At 51.8% G+C, this 19,515-nt stretch overlaps 1 protein-coding gene across 3 annotated transcripts in view; it reads right to left on the bottom strand.

Moving 5' to 3' along the window:
• NEURL4 (neuralized E3 ubiquitin protein ligase 4) overlaps positions 1-19,515 on the bottom strand; it is a 1,090,504-nt gene that overhangs the window by 290,925 nt on the left and 780,064 nt on the right. The gene's annotated exons all lie outside the window — the stretch shown is intronic.

The raw sequence follows: 19,515 nt of genomic DNA, 5'->3' as shown, positions 1-19,515 counted from the left end.
TGTCCTCAGCATCCTTGACCAGACCAAGCCCAGGCGATTGTGCCCCAAACGGATTTCTGAACCTCAGCACTGATTCTAGTGTCTGGAATTAAGTGAATTTGCTTACCTTAACTAACTAACTCTTGAGCATAACCAGTGGCATCGTCAATCCCGTCATAAAGCTACCTGTGAAGTATCTAATTTGGAACTGGTGACTTTTGGGTACAGCGGCCCAAACCATCTTAGGACTGGACTTAAGAGCTAGGGAAACTGTTCTATGATATTCCCAAAATGTTCTTTCCACATCTACTGCATCCATGCACTTACCGGTCTTTCACTTGTCATTGAAACAAATGCTTTCCTAGCTCTCCTAAGGGTGAATATATGTATTTGTTCTACAAGTATTGGTGTGACAATGTGTAACTAGAGGTTGTATGTGCTTAGTGTGCATTTTAAAAGTCTAAAACTATCGTATCATTTCGAACTGGAGTTATTGGTGTTGCTCTGTATGGACTCATTGTAGCTCTAGACCTCTCCTACACACCCCATGAGACTAAGCCTTGCCGCTCTGCTACCGTATTTTGATTGGGTTTGGCTAAAATCTCAGTGTCTCCCTATTTATAATAGGGTGCCCTCCTAAAATCCTCCACGAGGGTTTATTTTGGAATACATCTTAACATAGTAGAGACTCCAGTTCAAATGGATTAAAGGAGGGCTCCTACAGCCATTCGCCAGATAATCGATGGGGACAAGACATTTGTTAGGCAAGATTATATGCAGTAGCCTGTGGGAGACTGCACCAGCCTTGTCCTCTTGGCAATAGGAACCCAACCTTTGGTATAAGTCTGTACTACACAAGTTGGTAGAGTGACTGAGCTGCCAGGCTTATCTCAAGAGGGGTCAATGTGAGCTGTAGGGTTGCTTGATAAGACGGAGGAATCCTGGGTGTGCACTCTATTAACATATGTATGAGAGCTGCCTCTATCTATTACCGGGTGGTAATTATACTATTCAGAACATAGAAACTAGAGGCAAGGTTTGTCTGTAGGGGAACTGAAAGTTGGGTTGCCTTCAGTTATTTAAAAACCATTTTTAATCATAAACAAATTCACAAAAGTAAACATTTCACAGAGTATCTTCAAACAATTGGTTAAAACCATACTATAGATGGAAACAAAATGATGGTAATTTACACTTGTAAATACAAATTGCCACATATTTGGCTAGGGTGTAGTCACAAATATTAGTTATGAGACCACATTCACAACTGGTTCACTATCTTTTTCCTTTGACCAGGAGTGTGGCACTGTCTGCTACTCTTAGGTGCATACATTTTAATAGCTGTATTGACGTTAAACAAAAAAAGTCTCAACATGTTTCAGTTCTTGGTGGGTTAAATCCAGAACATTCGTCAGGAGTAAGACCCTGGTATTTGCACAAGCGTATAGCTTTTTGCTAGTGTTTTAGCAGAAGGATTTCAATGGAGTTGTCCTTCCCCTGTATCAGAGTTTTAGACAGCGACCTTGCTTGATGTAACAAGTAGGGAGAGGCTCATGGCTTTCTTCCTCGATTTACTTTGTAATACTGCGCGCGGCGTGTTGCGGGCAACTGCTATTTCAAAAAGGGCTCATCTGCCCATAGATCAGTATATCTCAACTACTTGGGACAAGACACGTAGCACGCCATCTGTGCACTTGCAGTACTATTCCCCCAATGGGCTATGTCTCCTGTTTCAGCGGAGTAATCGCTGCAATGGCGTTTTTTCTCTTTGACATGGGCTGTATTGCTGGCCCCATGTATGAAATGCAATCTCGTTCGAGCACTGACTTTTTACATGTCAGAGGTTTAGCGTGTCCTCGATAGCCGTATCATTTAGTATAGCTTGTCTACACCGTGTCTCTCATCGTCAGCCAGAATTGCCATCTGTGTGGAGTCCTCTCGTTGGGTGCCGTCCTGTAGGGTTGCAACAGAGTTTCACAGTGACATGTATCCAAATAAAACATATACTCATGGGTTCTTGATTAAACAATTATTTATTAAATTAACAGTTCAGTAAGACTTCTTTAGAAGGGAGCAAATATGTAACACTTAAATAAATTTAAAAAATACACACTGTTTCAATAAATCAGTAGATACACTTTTGGGATGGCACACAGACACTACCTATACCCTGAGGGGGACTTAAACTGTGGACATTGAAATATCACTGGTACATTTAGAGCAATACTGAGTTTGGTATCAAAGGGAAAAGGTTAGGGAAGTAAACAATGTTTAAAAAGTTTCTAAAACAGGTAAGCACTTTGAAACCACCCCCCCCCCAATGCAATGTAGATTAACCCTTTCCCAGCTATACAAGTAAAGAATTATGACTTTTTTTGGAGGGACAGATCAAAACACAAAGTCAGAGGGTGGAAGAGTCTTCAGAGAGCCAGGACATCCAATGTCACTTGAGCAAAGTCTAGGGGAGCGGAGGCACTTCTTGAAGGTAAGTAAAAAGTCTTGCACAATGTTATACAGAGTTTTGTAGAAAAAGAAATCACTGTTGAGCCACAAGCTGGGAGGCTTGAGGAGGGCAAAGCTGCAAGCAACTCTGAAAAGGGCAGCAAATGGAAGTCTCATCTGAGAGCTAGCAAGCTACCCAACAAGAGGTAAGTACCCCTTAGTTCACAGTACCTTAGGTATGAAGAAATTGATTCCAGCTGGCTTCTGTTCCTGTTGTAGTTTGGCAGATCCTGTTCCTGGGCCTCAGTCGTGGGGACAAGAGGGAAAACAGTTGGGAACTCCTGCACTACAGTTCGAAGGTCGGTGGCAGCAATGGGCAAGTTCAGATCAGCAGCACTTCGCAGTTTCAGCTTCTCACGAATAGCACCACCGCGGTTCTCGGATACCTTGTGGACTTTCCTTACTTCTGGGGTCCAGCACTGTGTTGAGGTGGCTCAGACTTGGTTAGTCCTGCTTCGAGGGAGACCGGAGGATCTTCCTGGAGCTCGGTTCAGACTTAAAGAGGATACATTCGATTCTGGGGTTCCTGTCCCTGGCACTCGGTTCCGGCAGCAGCAATGGAAGTACAGACAGCAAAGAAATCTCTGCCAGAAGAGTTGCTGTCCCAACTTGAGGGAGTGGAGGGGATGAGGTAGGAGAAACGGCAGAAACGTGCATGGCGAGCAAGCCTGCCCCCCACTGGAGACACGTGGACCCGAAGGGGCGTGTCATGCCTTCTTTCCCTTGCAGGCTGCCGAGGGGGACTGGAAAAAGCCCTTACTCTCCCCACACCCCCTTTTTGTTGTTTGCACTGGTTCTGAGACAACGAGCGGTCCGGCTGGCTGGATCTCCATTCCTGGAAGCCACGGATCCCTCCATATGTACGCCCCCTGTCGGAGCGCTGCTGTGACTGGGTGTACGACTTGGGCGTGATCTTTGTCAAGATGGATAAAGACTTGGCCGTTTGTGGGCTGTTTTTCTTTTTGTCCAGCTCCTCGTCTGTGGTAGAGTGGAAGATGTTCCACCCACCCCCTTGAACGGTAGATCTAATATGCGTTCCTGGAAGTTCGGGTTGAATTTCGTGGGCCGGAGCCAGGCCGCCCTTCTCATGTCCGTGGCGATACAGATGGCAAGGCCAGAGGTGTCGATATGGGCCACAGTGGATTCCATGAGGTCATGCACCACCAGATTGGCCTCTGCCAGCCACGCCTTAAAACATGATAGGTTCTGCGTAGGGAGTTCCGGGAGGAAGTCTGCAATTTCCCACCATAACCGCTGGTTAGCGGCCGCCAGCATGGCATTGGCTTGACAAAGGTGTAGGGATGCGTTGGAATAGAGTTTCTTTCCGTACACCTCCAAGATCTTCTCCTCCTTGCCTAGTAGAGTCACAGAGGAGGCAGCTGAGGACGACAGGCTTGGAGTATAGTGATGCTGCAGCAATCACTGAGGAGTGTGGCTGAGGATGGGCAGAGAGCAAGAGTGTATCCCCCTCCATCTGCGTGTACTGGGCGTCCAGGTGTCGATTGACCGGCTGGGCCGAGTGGGGCTTAAGCCAACCCTTCTTGGCCAGGGAGACTACATCGGTCTGCAGAGGAATTCCTGTTTTGGCAGAGGGGCGTCGCATGAGGACTTCAGCTAGAACCCCCCCTGCCAGCTGCTCGACCTTGGGTTGGGGGGAGGCCCAGGTATTCTGCCAGGCCAGCAATACGTTTGTGGAAGGCCCTGGCTGAGTATTGCGTGTCCGGATCCTCATCCGTGTCCGGATCCTCATCATTCGTGTCCTGCGGATCAGGAGGATCCTGGAGAGGTGGAGAAGTAGTTGGAGCTGGAGGCTGGGGCACTGGGACCGCAGCCAGGGGCTTAGCAGGCGGCGGAGGCTGGTATGGAATCGCCTGAGGGGTAGGCGGGGGAGCCGGGACCAGCGGCTGCACCAGGGGCGTCATTGGAGGCGCTTGTGGTGCCGCTAGAATAGTCAGGACGACTTCCCTGATGGCGTCCTTGAGGATAACCCCCATCCGATGTGACTTCATGAGCCTGAGGAACCTCTCGGAGAACCCCTCTTCACTGGTCTGAGAGGGGGTGGGGGGTACTGACAGGGTAGGCTGTCACCCACATATCTGGTTGATGGGCCAGTCCCACCTCGACACTCGTTCTTCGCCAAACTCCTGGAATGGCGTTGGATGGGTGCCTCCGTCTGGCGCGGCGGCCATCTTGTCAAGCTGCCTGCCACGTGCCTGCGACGTGTTGCTCGGCTCGCGGGGACCTGCTCCTCCTCGGGTCTAGGTCCGGTAGGTGTGAACCTCGACCGGGGGTCGGTAGAGCTGCGTTTAGGTGCCCCCTCAGACGTATTGCCGGTACTAGGGCATAGCCCCTCGACCATATTGCCAGTACAAGGGCGGAGCCCCTCGGATGACGATCCGGTACAAGAACCTTCCGATCCCTCAACACTGCCACCGGGACGATCCGAGGATCCCTCGGCCCGATGGCAAGTAGCTGAAGCAGCCCCTGTGCGCGTACTGGTACAAGGACCTGAACGGTCCCTCCCACGCAGGAGAGTCCTTGGGAAGGAGTCTCCTTTGCGGAATGCGATGGAAAATAGCAGCCCTTCCTGGGGTCTGGCTTACTGTTTCACAAAGTTATTGAGGTCCTCTGGAGGAGACTTCTGGTAGAGCTCCCTCCACCTGGCTAGTCTGTTCTTCAGCGCTTTCAACGACAGCGAGCAACACGCTGAACATGCTTGCCAACCGTGGTTTGGGGCGAGGCAACGTAGGCAGAGGGCGTGGGGGTCTGAAGTTGGTAAGAGCCCGTTGCAAGATGGACACCTGGTGAACCCTGTGGAAGTCGACATACGGTGCCTGAGTACCGAGTACCTGAATGGTAAAAAGACAAAATAAGAAAGCGAACAAGTATCTGCGCGTGGAATTACATGGCCGAAACCAAACCCAGGAGCGCTGGTGAATTCGGCCTGTTCCTGTCGGTGCAGAAAAGGGGACTGAGGTGTGGCGCCAGAGGGCGGAGTCAGGGCAGCGCATGCTCCCTGGGCCGCACACCTGCGCGCCTCTAAATTTAAAGGGGAAAGAAGATTTTTTCAGGTGAAAAAGGTACTGTCTCCCATCCCTGGGAAGGGACGCCCATGCAGTATGGAGGAAATGGGACAGGACGTAAAAGTAGAACAAATTACTTACCAAGTTACTTACCAACTGGTAACATTCTTTCGATTGGATGATCCTCCAACGTATTCCACATCTTTGATATGTAATGTCCACAGCTGTGTTGTTCTGAAACTTTTTCGGCAGAAGGCGTCCTGCGTTGATTGCATCGGGTCGATGTCCCTCGAAGGCCTCGGTCGAGGGTGACGTCACCGGATGCTATAAATAGGACGCATGGCGCCCGTAGCCACAGTTTATGTTTTCTCCCCCATAACGTGTGGCACCAATCCAATGCCTGCTTGACTGCACATAGCCTTGCTGAAACTTAAGCGGCAATTGCATAGGAAATTCTCCAGCTGGGCAGACTGGGAGGGCGTTGTGGAATACGTCGGAGGAACATCCAATCTGAAGATTGTTACCAGTTGGTAAGTAACTTGTTCTTCAAATGGATTGTGTCCTCCAACATATTCCACATCTTTGACAGACTCCCAAAGCAGTACCAGAAAATGGAGGAGGGAAAAGAATTTAGAGTACCCAATCTGATAGCGGAAAATAAAGAATTGCCTTACCAAAGGCCATATCTTGACCATGGCTCCTATCCAGGGAACAAAGGTGTGGATAGAAGCCCATGTGGCTGCATCACAAATATTTCTAATAGGAACTCCCCATTGTAGGGCTGTGGAAGTAGCCACACCCCTAGTGGAATGAGCTTGCAGCCCTTCAGGAAGGTCCTTACCCGCCAATCGGTAACATTAAGTAATGGTGAGGATAATCCACCTGGACAAGGTCTGTTTGGTAACAGCTTGGCCCAATCCGTGTCCAGCACATCCCAAAAAGAGTTGATCATTCACTCTGACCCTGGACATCCTAGCTCAGAGCTCTCCTAGGATCAAACCTATGGAGTCACTCCTCTTCCTTACCAGGAGGAGGAGGATAGAAAGAAGGAAGAACCACTTTCTGGCTCAAATGAAATTCAGATACTACCTTAGGTAGAAAGGAAGGACGTACCCCTTGTACAACCCTGTCCTTGTGGAACACAGTAAAGGGCGGCTTAGAGGAAAGTGCCTACATTCACTCACTCTGCGAGCGGAAGTAACCGCAACCAAGAACACTGTCTTGAAGGGCAATCTCAAAGGACAAGAGTGCAAAGGTTCAAACGAAGCACCCATTAGAAATTTCAAAACCAAACTCAAATCCCAAATCGGCACCTGGAAAGGGGACGGCGGGAACACATTAGTTAGTCCTTTAAGAAATTGAGAAATCAAAGGAATCTTAAAGTAAGTGCATTCTTCAGACAAGTGCTTAAATATAGACAGAACCGCCAGGTAACCTTTAATTGTACCGATTTAAAGGCCTCTGTGGGCCAAAGTAAGAAAGAAAGACCATAGGAATGGAACCTTGAAAAGGATCAACATTTTGTCCTCTGCACCAGTCGCAAAACTTACGGCAACGGTACAAGGATTTTGATGCTGGCCTTCTGGCCGAAAGAAACACCTCCATCACATCACCCGGGAGGTCCCAATCCTTGCATCTTAACCTTTCAGATACCAAGCGTGAAGGTTGAGAGTCCTGACCTCTGGATGGAGAACCTGACCCCCCCTCTAGCGAGAGCAGATCCTCTCGATAGGGAAGACGGCGTGGAGGGCAGATGGACATTTCCAGAAGGTCCGGGTACCACGCTCTACTGGCCCAATCCGGAGCAATGAGAATCATGTGGGATCCGAACCTCTAACCTCCGTAACACTTGAGGAATGACGGGGACGGAACAAGTTACTTACCTGTAACTGTTGTTCTCCAGCATGGGTCTGGCATGGATTCACATGCTCATGAATATTCCCCGTCGTCAGGCTGGGAATCCTCGGTAAAGAAAAAACCAGTATCAGTTTCGTTTCTGATCTGTCTTTCGTAGTAATAACCAATCACTGGTCTCTGCGTCATACTGACCACAGCCAATGACTGCCCTCTACCTAAGCACCGCCTCTGGCAGCCATCTTCAGATTTGGAAGCACGTAAAGTGGCAGTATGACCAAGTGAAGAGCCGCAGAGGGGTAGGCGGGAGGGTTCGCATGTGAATCCATGCCAGACCCATGCTGGAGAACAACAGTTACAGGTAAGTAACTTGTTCCTTCTCCAGCATGGGGTCTGGCATGGATTCACATGCTCATGAATAAAGAATACATAGCAGTACACACATGCACAACCACGGGAGGTGGCAAAGGCTCAACATTAAGCATTACATCAAACTCAACATTAAGCATCTTACCTTCTCACCAGGCTCACCTCAGGCGAACAGGTTGCGCAGCACTGCTTGGCCGACCCTGGACTCCTCCCTGGAATCCCGGTCGACGCAGTAGAATTTCGTGAAGGTGTGCGTCGACCTCCACGTAGCATCCCTGCATATGTCCAGCAGGGGCACACCAGAAAGGAACGCCGTGGTAGCTGCGATCGCTCTGGTGGAATGGGCTCTCGGACGGCCAGGCAGCGGTCGGTTTGCCAACCGATGACAGTACATGATACAGCCGGAGAGCCATCTGGAAATGGAAGCCTTCGAGAGAGCCTTCCCCTGATTGACAGGTCCAAAGTTCACAAAGAGTTGTGACGTCTTCCGAAAACACTTCGTGCGGTCCACGTAGAACTTCAGCGCTCTAGCCACATCCAGCGAGTGCAAAGTCCTCTCAGCCGGCGACGAAGGCGACGGGAAGAACACAGGCAACACCAAGGGTTCGTTGAGATGGAAGTCCGACGGTACCTTGGGCATGAAGGAGGGGTGCGTCCTGAGCACTACCCTCGTGTCGTGGAAAGTCAAGTACGGGGCCTTGCAGGAAAGGGCCTGGATCTCTCCCACTCGTCGTGCGGAGGTGATGGCCACAAGAAAAGCTGTTTTCCACGATAGAAACTTCAACGGGGCCGAGTGCAGAGGCTCGAACGGAGGTCCCATGAGCTTGGTCAGCACCACGTTGAGCTCCCACGCCGGGGCCGGAGCCTTCACCGGCGGGAACGATCTGAACAGTCCCTTCATGAACTCTTTCACCAGACGATGAGACCACAAGGACGTCCGCCCCGTGGTTCTGGTGTATCGGGAGATCGCAGCAAGATGAATCTTGATGGACGCGTGTGCCAGACCAGCTTTGGCCAGCGTCAGCAGGTACGGCAGTACTTGGGGAGCCGTAATCCGTAGAGGGTTAATCTTCTGTGCGTGGCACCAGACAGAGAACCTCTTCCATTTGTGTCCGTAGCATTTAAGAGTCGAGGACGCCCTGGCCTTTGCAAGAACCTCTCTGCAATCGGCCGGTATGTCGTATCCTCCAAACTCTAGCGCTGCAGGAGCCAGGCCTGCAAGTTCAGCGACTTCGGGTCGTGGTGGAGGATGGCGCCTCCTTCCCTGGAGAGTAGATCCGCGTCCGCCGGCAGCTTGATCGGCGGGGACGCTGACAAGTCCAGCAAGTCCGGGAACCATATCTGCCTCGGCCACGCAGGTGCGACGAGGATCATCCTGCACCGTGACCTCTTGAGCTGGTTGACGAGCCGGATTAGCAGAGGCAAGGGAGGGAACGCGTAGAGGAACAGGCCCTCCCAGGGGAACGAGAAAGCATCGCCCATGCTCCTCGTCTGGGGAAACCTGCTGGCGAACCTCCGGCACTTGGTGTTCGTCGCCGTCGCAAACAGGTCGATCTGGGGTGTGCCCCACCGTCGGAGGAGGCGATCCACCAGATCCTGCCGTAGTTCCCACTCGTGGCACGAGCGCAGCTCCCTGCTGAGTGAGTCGGCGATGGTGTTTTTTATCCCTGCCAGATGAAACGGCACCAGAAAAATCCCTTGGGCGACGGCCCAATGCCACAGGTCCTGCGCCTCCTTGGACAGCGCTGGGGACCTGGTTCCGCCCTGTTTCCTGATGTAAAACATGGTGGTGGTGTTGTCGGTGAAGATCCTCACCACCTTGCCCTTGAGGGACGGAAGGAAGGACCTGAGGGCCCAAAACACTGCACGGAGCTCCAGGACGTTGATATGCAGGGACTTCTCCGTTGGGAGCCAGAGTCCCCTTGCGTGCAGATTTTCGGTGTGCGCTCCCCACCCTTCCAGGGAGGCATCCGTGGTCACAGTCTCCTGGTGGGCTGGGGTCTGGAAGTCCATGCCCGCCGTCAGATGCGCGCGGGTGCCCCACCACCGTATCGCTCGTCGGAAACTCTCGTCGAGCTTGATCCTTTCCTCGAAGCTGCCCGTCGTCTGGATCAGCGCGCATCCAGGAATTCTTGCAACGGGCGCATCCGGAGCCTGCACATAGGAATGAGGTAGATGCAGGAAGACATCATCCCGAGGAGGGACTTGATGGACCTCACTTTGGCCGCGTCGGCCACCAACATCCGTTGCACCTTGCCCAAGATGGTCCTGGTCCTCTCCTCCGACGGGGAGGCCAGAAGGGACACTGTGTCGAGCCTCGCTCCCAGAAACAGTGCGACTTGCGCGGGCACCAGGTGGGATTTGGCGTAATTCACGGAGAATCCCAGGTCCGTGAGGAGTTGGACGGTCCTTGCCGTGTGGACCACGGCGAGCTCCCTCGTCTTGGCGCGGATGAGCCAGTCGTCCAGGTAGGGGAAGACGTGAATCCCCTCGCGGCGCAGCTGCGCCGCCACCGGTGCGAGGCACTTGGTGAATACCCTGGGTGCCGACCGTAGTCCGAAGGGAAGGGCTTTGAACTGGTAATGACGCCCCTGGACCACGAACCTGAGGAATTTTCGGTGCCCCTTTAGGATGGGAATGTGGAAGTAGGCATCCTCCAAATCCAACGACGATAGGAAGTCTCCTTCCTCCAGCTGCCCCAGGACGTGCTGGAGGGTGACCATCCGGAACTTCTGCGCCTTGATGAACTTGTTCAGACGTCGCAGGTCTAGGATGGGGCGCCATCCTCCCGTCTTCTTCTTCACGAGGAAGTATCTCGAGTAGACTCCGGAGCCCCGAAGCCTCTTTGGGACGAGTTCGATGGCGCCCTTTCTCCTTTACCTCCAGGAGAAGTTGAGGGACGTGAAGTTCTTTCCTGGCCACGGGGGGGACGCGCGGGCACCTTCTTTGAAACTCGAGCGCGTGGCCCCGGGCCAGGGCGTCCAGCACCCAACGGTCGGTGGAGATGGACTCCCACACGCTGACGAAGCCCGCCAGCCGGCCTCCCACCGGGGTGCTTCGGTGGGGGCCCGACCCCACGGCCGGTTCAATCCTGCTTGGACGCGGCCTTGCCGCCTTGACCTCCTTGGCGACGACGGCGGGGTCCGCTAGACTTGCCTCGTCCTCTGTAGGCCTCTTGCGACGACGAGCGGGCCGCTTGACGGTAGGAAGCGAAACCGCCGCCGGAACCTTTGGAGGCGCCCTTGCCTCCGCCGCTCCGAAAGGGCGTCCGTCGTTGCTGCAGAACTCCAAGGGCCCGGGCCGTCTCAGTATCCGCCTTGATGGCCTGAAGGGAATCGTCCACTGTCTTCCCAAACAGGTTGTTCCCGTCGAAGGGCATGTCCAGGACTCTGGTCTGGACGTCCTGCCGGAAGTCCGTAGCTTGAGCCATCCACGACGTCGAAGGCAAATGCCGTTGCCCAGCTGGCGGAACCCAGTGTCGGCGATGTCCGTCGCCACGGTGATGGCGTGGTCCGAGGCCACCTCACCTTCCTGCAGGATCTCCAGGGCCTCCGCCCTCTTGTCGTCCGGCAGAAAATCCAGCAGGGGAGCTATCTTGTACCACAGCTCCCTGTCGTAGCGAGCCACGATAGCCAAGGCGTTGGCCGCTTTAATCGTCGCTGCCGACGAGATGACTCTGGCTGCCGCGGAGACGACGGAATCCGGGGTAGGCTGCGCCCGGAGGCATAGGGGGGCCGTGTCCGGGACCCGGTACTTTTTCTCGTACCGGTCTCTTCTAGCTGGCGTCGTGGAAGGGTTCTTGAGGAGGGAAAGGCCCTCATCCCAAATGTCGTCCAACAGAGGCACTGCGAGGACCGTCTTCCTCTTGGCCTCGCGCCGCTGATAAAGGAAGCCTTCCTTTTTCTTCTCCTCAGGGCAGAGTTGGAAAAGCTCGGAAGCCCTGGAGATCATGGAGTGGAAAGATCCGATCTCGTCGGGCGGAGAAGCCCTGGTGGGAGGCGACGACGGAATATCCTCGTCGTATGCCTCGTCGTCCGTACCCGTCGCTGCCGTGTCAGTCCCCGTATCATCCCCTCGGGTGGACGGGGAGGAGGGCTGGACGGGGCGCGACGGTTGAAAAGGAGGTGGTGGATGGATCCTTCTTTTCTTGGTAGGGGGAACACCAGAAGGTCCCGGTTCTGGATCCCCCGACGGGAGAGGTTCCTCCGTCGGTAACGGTAGCCTCGTCCTTATCTCGGAGCATAAGGACTGTATGGCCAACAAAATGGCCGCCGAGTTGTCTTGCGGCGCTGGCAGAGGGGAATCCGACGGGCGAGCAGGGGCCCCGTCGGTATCCTCGACGATGTCGTCGTCGTCACCTGCGTCGGGGTCCATTCCGACGGGCTGGCCTTCTTCCACGCCTAGGCCGTGGCTTAAGACCTCGATCAGCTCCTCTTCTGAGGTTGAGGCCGAATCTACGACGACGCCCTGCCCCCTCTTCTTCTTCCCCACGGAGGGTTTCACGGGGGTCCTATCGATGGGCACAAAAGAAGACTCCCTCCGAGGAGGCAGGGAGATTCTGGGCCCTGAGGTCGCCACCACTGGTGCAGCCTCCACAGGCTGAGCCAGGGCCGCCGCGACCGTTTCGATAGAGGGCTTGGTCGGATGGATCAAGGCCTTCACCACCTTAGGTGCGCTCACCGCCTTATCCTTGAGGGAGGGGGCACTGCCACGCTCCTCCTCTGCCTTAGAGCTCGACCGGGGCCTCTCCAGGAGCTTCGCCGGGTGCTCGGCCTTCCTCTTACCCGACCCAGAGCGTTGGCTCGTGGTTGATGGTGCCGGGGAGGGTGCGCCCTGCCTGGCACCCGTAGAGCCCGACCGTTCGGCGCTCCCGGTGCCAGCGGACTCGCGGTGCTTGGCCTTATGTTGGGCCCCCGTCGCCGGGGCGCCCTCAAAGGTCTTAGAAGACCGCTCGGATTTCTTCTTCTTCTCGCCAGACGGGCTCTTACCCTCCAGCCAGTTGGCGAGACGTTGATGGCGGTCCTTCATGGTCCGTTCCGACATGTTGCCGCAAAACGCACAGTCCTTCTCCACGTGCGTCTTGTCCTCATGAAGGCAGTAAAGGCAGAAAGAGTGTTCGTCCTCCTTGAAGACGTTCTGCAGCTGGCATCCAGGGCAGACCCTGAACAGCTTTCCGGGCGTCGAGCTTCCCTTCTCCTGGGCCATCCCCGAGACCGGGCCTGAGAAGCTTCTGGAGTCCGACACGGGTCCCCGTTGATCGGATGTAGGATCGGTGGAGCTTGAGGCTCTTTTGACCGAAAGAATCGAAGTTTTTGTGAAAAAAGCGCGAAAAATAGCACTAACGCTCGAGAGCAATAGCACGAGGATCCCAACACATGAACGTGCGGTAAAAATCTGAAGATGGCTGCCAGAGGCGGTGCTTAGGTAGAGGGCAGTCATTGGCTGTGGTCAGTATGACGCAGAGACCAGTGATTGGTTATTACTACGAAAGACAGATCAGAAACGAAACTGATACTGGTTTTTTCTTTACCGAGGATTCCCAGCCTGACGACGGGGAATATTCATGAGCATGTGAATCCATGCCAGACCCCATGCTGGAGAATGGAGGAAACTGGTACAGCAGTGGGAATGGCCAATCCACTACGAATGCGTCGCCATAGGCTCCTCTCTGAGGAAATTCCCTTGAGCAGAATCTCTTGCTCTTCCGGTTGACACTGGTGGTGAAGAGATCCACTTGTGGGGTTCCCCAAAGGGCAAAGATCTCCAGAAGGACTTCCTGAGCCAACTCCCACTCATGTTAGATAGTGCTCTGCCTGCTCAGAGTGTCTGGCGCTGTATTTTCTTCTCCGGCCAGATGAACTGCAGAGCGCAAAATTCTCTGCTGTATGGCCCAGAACCAGAGCTGCATTGCATCTCTGCACAACAGGAGTGACCCTACCCCCCCTTTTTTTGTTGAGGTAATGCATGGCCACTGTGTTGTCAGTCATAATCAGGACACTCTTCCCCCGCACAGACAGCAGAAAAGCCTTCAGGGCTAGCCTGATTGCTCTTAGCTCTAACAGATTGATGTGACTCCGACAGAGACCAACGACCGCTGGCGGTCAAATCGTTGGCATGAGCGCCCAATCCTGTGAGGGAAGCATCCATCACTACAGTCACCTCCCACCATGGTTGCCAAAACTGCTCCCTTTTCATCAGGTTCCCTTCTTTGGCCCACCACAGAAGATCCTGGGAGACCGAAAGTGGAATCTGAACGGGATCTGACATCTTGCCCGAGAACTGTGACCACTGCATTTTGAGGTCTCATTGCAGGGATCTCATCCTCAGCCTGGCCTCTGGCACCAGAAAAATGCAGGATGCCATGAGGCCGAGCAACCTTAAGAATTCAAAAGACGGGAGACACTGGGCATGTTGAAACTTGTCCACCATCTGCACAATGTGATGAGCCCTCATCTTGGGAGGCGAGCACTTCCAAGGACGTGTCCAACACAGTCCCGATGTACTGGAGTTGTTGAGTGTCAGATTAAACTTTTTGAAATTGAGGGAGAAGCCCAGCCTGTGGAGGGAGCGGCAGGTGAGACCGAGGCGAGTCAATGCTTGCTCGGGAAAACGCGCACAGATCAACCAGTCGTCCAGGTAGGGGTAGATATGAATACCCCCCCCTCTCCTGAGATACGCTGCCGCCACCACCATTAGCTTGGTGAAAACCCTCGGGCGGAGGTCAATCCGAATGGCAGGACCCGAAACAAAGTGTGATTCGCCAGCCGCAAACCTCAGGTACTTTCTGTGCTTGGGATGAATCGGCACATGAAAATAAACATCCTGTAGGTCCAGAGACACCAAGCAATCCTGAAGTTGAAGGGCCTGGAGGACTTGAGAAAGAGTGACCATCTTGAACCGGTCCTTCCTGAGGAGTTTGTGAGTTTGTTCAACCAATGCAAGTACAGGATGGGTCTCAAGCCCCCCCCCCCCCCGGTCTTTCTTTGGGATCAAAAAATAAGGGGAATACCATCCCTTGTTCCTCTCTGCTACAGGCACCAGTTCTATAGCACCTTTCTCTAGCTGTGTCAAGATTTCATGCACAAGGAGCGGATCTGGAAGCTTCAAAGAGATTCCCCGGTGGATTGTCGTGAGGCCGCTGTAGGAAGGGAAGGCAGTAGCCATGGGCTATTGTATCCAGAACCCACACATCCAAAGTAATGGCTCGCCGCTCTTCGAGATGCTGAGACAGTCTGCCCCCAAGCGGCGAACCATGGGACAGGGCCTCATGATTGTTTTGGAGCAGCTGCGACAGTGCCTGAAGGCAAAGAGGCAGCTGTCTGAGCAGCTTTGGCACCTCTATTTCCCCGACAACCACGGATACTTTTCCGCTGACCCCTTTGACTGGCGGCTCCTCTCGTTCTACCAAAGGAGGAGTAGTAACGAAAAGAACCTCCCCTCCACTACTGTCCCCTACGACGAAAAGGCAGAGGTTGACACACAGCTGTGCTTAAAGATTGTGCCGCAGCTTTTGAGGTCTGCAACCTCTCAAGGCTCACGTCAGCCTTGCTGCCAAACAAATGCGCCCCATCAAAGGGCATGTTCAAAAGATGGGCTAGCACATTCGGGGCAAAACCATACTTCCGCAACCACCCAAAACCTTTGTATAACGGTGCTCTCAGCCATGGAACGTCTCACACTATCGGCCGTGTCCAAACCCGACTTAAGTGATTCACACATGGCATCCTTGCCATCTTGCACGAGAGCAAGGAATCCATCCCTTTCTTCCTCTTCGGGAATATGCTCAGCCGCAAGAGAAACACTTCCACAGAGTGGGTGAAAATCTTGCCAAGGCACATGTGGAGTTGGCTGATTTCAATGCCATACTCCCCGCAGAAAACACCTTGCGTGCTCAACCGTCAAAGCTTTTGTCATCCCTATCCGGAGGGATGGCAGGGTACGCCACCTGCCTCGAGGTGGCTGTAACCGCCTGAACCACCAAACTCTCGGGAGTGGGGTTAGAAGATAAGTATCTGGGGTCGCTACTGGAAGGGCAGTATTTTTTGGTCAACGATTTGTTAACCGCCGGAAGAGATTCCGGTGACTACCAAGCAGCCGCCACACTTGTCTGTAAAGTGAGATAAAAAGTGAAAATTGGATCAGAGGTCGGACCTTGATCTAAAATGTCAGTTAGATCATCTTGCACAAAAGCTTCCGGAGGACTGGACCAGCCCAGATACTTCGTGACCCTAGCCATGAGTCTCCTGTAGGATGACTCTGCATGAGCACCAGGCTCAAGCCTGCCAAATTCCACTTCCGGAGAAGTGTCCAAACCACTGGCATTATGAAGAGTTTGCCTCAACTCTTCCAAATGACTGTCTCCAGAAAAGACAGGAGCTTCATCAGGCTCAATAGGGTCCACATCAAAGTCTGACCTTTCCTCCTCCTCATAAATGTCATCCAGAGGGAGGTAAAAACCCTGCCTCGGGACAGAAGAAGGTCTGGAGTCCAACATCGGCCTCACAGACTTGGAAGTAGCCTTCCTTAGAGCATCCACAACATCAGGGATCTCCGACACTTCATTTCGGCAAAAAAGCGACAAAGTCGTCGAAAGTGCTGATGTCTTTGGCATCGAGGGCGCCGACGGCTTCAGCGTGGACAAGGGTACTGAGGGCTGATACGAAGGCACTGCTTCGACATCCGTATCCGACGGACACGGCGCCAACGGAGTGGACGCCGACTTCAAGCCCTTAGCAGGATTCTGTGGTCTTGCTGGGGACGAGGACCGAGACCTGGAAGCACGTCTCTTGCAACCATCCTGGGCCTTGTCCACACAGGACCTCGAAGGTCCTCGATTAGGATTGCGCCGAGGACCCGAAGACGTACGAGCCACGGTTCGAGACCGTTCCTTGCCGGCTTCGTGAGAAGGCGTGGACGGAACTGTTCCCTGCGATTGAAAAATCGCCAACAGCTGCTCCCTAAAGACAACCCATTCCTCTGGAGTCGAGGACTTCATCGGGCAAGCCACTTTCCTCGAGGTACCATCCTCTGAGGAGCACGGGGAAGGCGACCGGTGACGGTGTTCCCTTGAATGCCGGGACAAGGAGGACGAATGGCGGGAACCATTCTGGGACGAGACCCCTGAGAATCCTTCCGACGCAGCGGATCGCCCCTCGAATAGTCGGTGGACATATCCTTGGATGTACGTTTGGGCTTAATGGGTGTAGCACCCCTACCTACCTGAAGCTTTCCCTTATGCTCCCGCAAGGCCTTAGCAGTCAGCGACTGGCATTTAGAACAGTCAGTGTCGTGACTCTCGCCCAAGCACCACAAGCAAATGCGATGCAGGGCGGTGATCGTCATTTTAGACTTGCAGTCCCGGCAAGTCTTGAAGCCAGACCGCGGAGTCAAAGGGGTCGTAGAAGACATCTTCACAAGGTAAAACAGAAAGTGCACAGAGTCTCTGAAGCAAACACGTTTGCGGGAAAATCTTTAACTGAGGCTACGGGCGCCGTGCGTCCTATTTATAACATCTGGTGACATCGCACTTCGACGGAGGCCTTCGAGGGACATCGACCCGACGACATCGACGCAGGACGCCCTCTGCCGAAAAAGTTTCCGAACTACACAGTTGTGGACTTTACATGTCAAAGATGTGGAATACGTTGGAGGACACACAATCCATTCGAATAGTGCTGTACCAGACAAGGGTTCTTGAGAGAGTTGGATCCCTGCACATAGTGCAAGGGCAACAAACAAACCTTAAGCACCTGCCAGGTTTTCTACTGGACAGCAATATTGTTGTGGATCAACCTCTAGAATATCTAGGAATGACTGCTTATTACCCCTGCTTGTATTATAAACATTTGATCTTATCGATATCTTCCCTACACAGTTTTATCACTAAAGCTACAAGTGTTGGCTCTTGTTTAGCATTTGTGTCTATTTATTCTCATGTAGAGATAATATGAGCATTAATAATAGATTAGCCAACAATATACAGTTGCCAATATTAGCAATACAGTAGTTGAGTAGATACCTAGCATTCTACTCTTCCATTTAATTATAAAATGTTAAAGCTACATACAATCGTGTGTGGCCTTTGCAGCACATTACAACTTCAAATCATACAATTCTGGTTCTGTCTTTAATTTGAGAGTCAAGGGACAGGTGAGGTTATTCAGGCCAACCACTGAATAACCCATTAGATGGAAAGGGTTAAAAACACTGTCCATTGCTTTTATGGGAAATTAACTAAGAACAACCTAAAACAATTTAGAGTCATGGATACAAATTACGGGTAAAGCATTATTACATCCACCTGCAAGGAATCCTCTCTTACGTCCTATACTTCCTTTGAGTTTTGTTGGATCCACTTATCCTGGCCAAAGCACAGGCTGATGTTATGTGATGTACTGAAACTCAAGACTACGATAAACTGGATATTTAACCAGCACAGGTCAAATTGAAAAGCTTACTAAACAAAAATACATCATGGTGTCTCTAATTGGTGTAATCATGAAAAAGAAAAGAAATATTGAAAGTACTGGTTAAAACTGGTCTATTTATAGCCCAAAAAACGTTGAAACAATAACATGAGAATTTTGAAAAATTGGCAAAGTGCCAACATTTTGCCTCATGAGCACTTAGTCTTATGGTGAAGGCATCTGAAAGCAGAATTCTTTTAATTTTCAAAACAGTTCACCGCTGTAATTTAGTTTTGCCTCCAATTTATTGAAATAACCATAATTTGTAAAAATTGGCAGCGGCAGTTAAAATTGAGGCCAACTTATTATGATGAACAGGAAAGGCACTAAGTGTAGCCAAACCCCACTGTAGCAGAGCCGTAATACTTATATCACGCTTATATTCAGGTGGGGGACACACACACACACACCAATAATTCCAGTAAGACTGGCCAGTATAACAATATACAATTATTGATAAGGCCTTTAAGATACACTCCAAGCAATTGAAGCTCCTAGGTAAGTAATATCACGACTACTATAAAACACATATATGCATTCACCTTTGGGGGTTCTACAAACAGAACATCAACACTTTATTTTTCAGAACAGTTCTGCAATTGTGGCAGAGTTAGAAGCAACACTTTAACCTACTGAGTAGTAAAGTAAGAGAGAAACAGAAAAACTGTTATTTTCATTACCTGTAAGCACAAGTCAGTAATTTATTACAACACCTACAGATGAAGCCAAGACAAGGTCCCTATCACTTACTGAGTCCAGTCCTAATAGGAAAGGAGGACTGTCAATTTCAGCATCGGGTGTGGGTCTGCTAGAAAGCGATTCTGAAGACTGGACAGCTGGACACACTTGGCATGGGCACAGGGGGAAGACCCTTGTTTCTGTGTATTTTAAAGCACATCCCGGTAGTATATTCCGCTTGTGCTTTAAAATGCCTCAGAACCCCCCTTTATTTCTTCAAATGTGCAAAGGGTGAGAAAAGTGCATCTAAATGAGTGACTCTAAGATGCGCTCATTCAGATGCCCTTTAGGAACAGGGCTGCCACATTAATACCAGGGCCTAATGTGATTAAAGCAATTTATAAAGTGCTAATTTTGTTAACTTTTTCTTTTGTTAATGCGTTTTACGATGATACAGTGGGAATAGTTGAGCAATTATAATATATCATGATGGAGAAGAGGGCGAGTGGATTTTGCAGGTGTGGGGATCAGGAAGGAGGATGGAACAAAAAGGAGTTGGAACAAAAAGCTGATAAACGATATTAGTGGGATGTGAGAGTGAAATGGGTGAACAGAATCAACAAAATTACAGTTGGCAAAATGAC

This window comes from Ambystoma mexicanum, chromosome 1p (assembly GCF_040938575.1).
Source record: "Ambystoma mexicanum isolate Mex_15411 chromosome 1p, UKY_AmexF1_1, whole genome shotgun sequence".
NCBI classification, from domain to species: domain Eukaryota; kingdom Metazoa; phylum Chordata; class Amphibia; order Caudata; family Ambystomatidae; genus Ambystoma; species Ambystoma mexicanum.
Note: the sequence above shows the minus strand (reverse complement) of the source record. Positions and strands in the feature narration are given on the sequence as shown.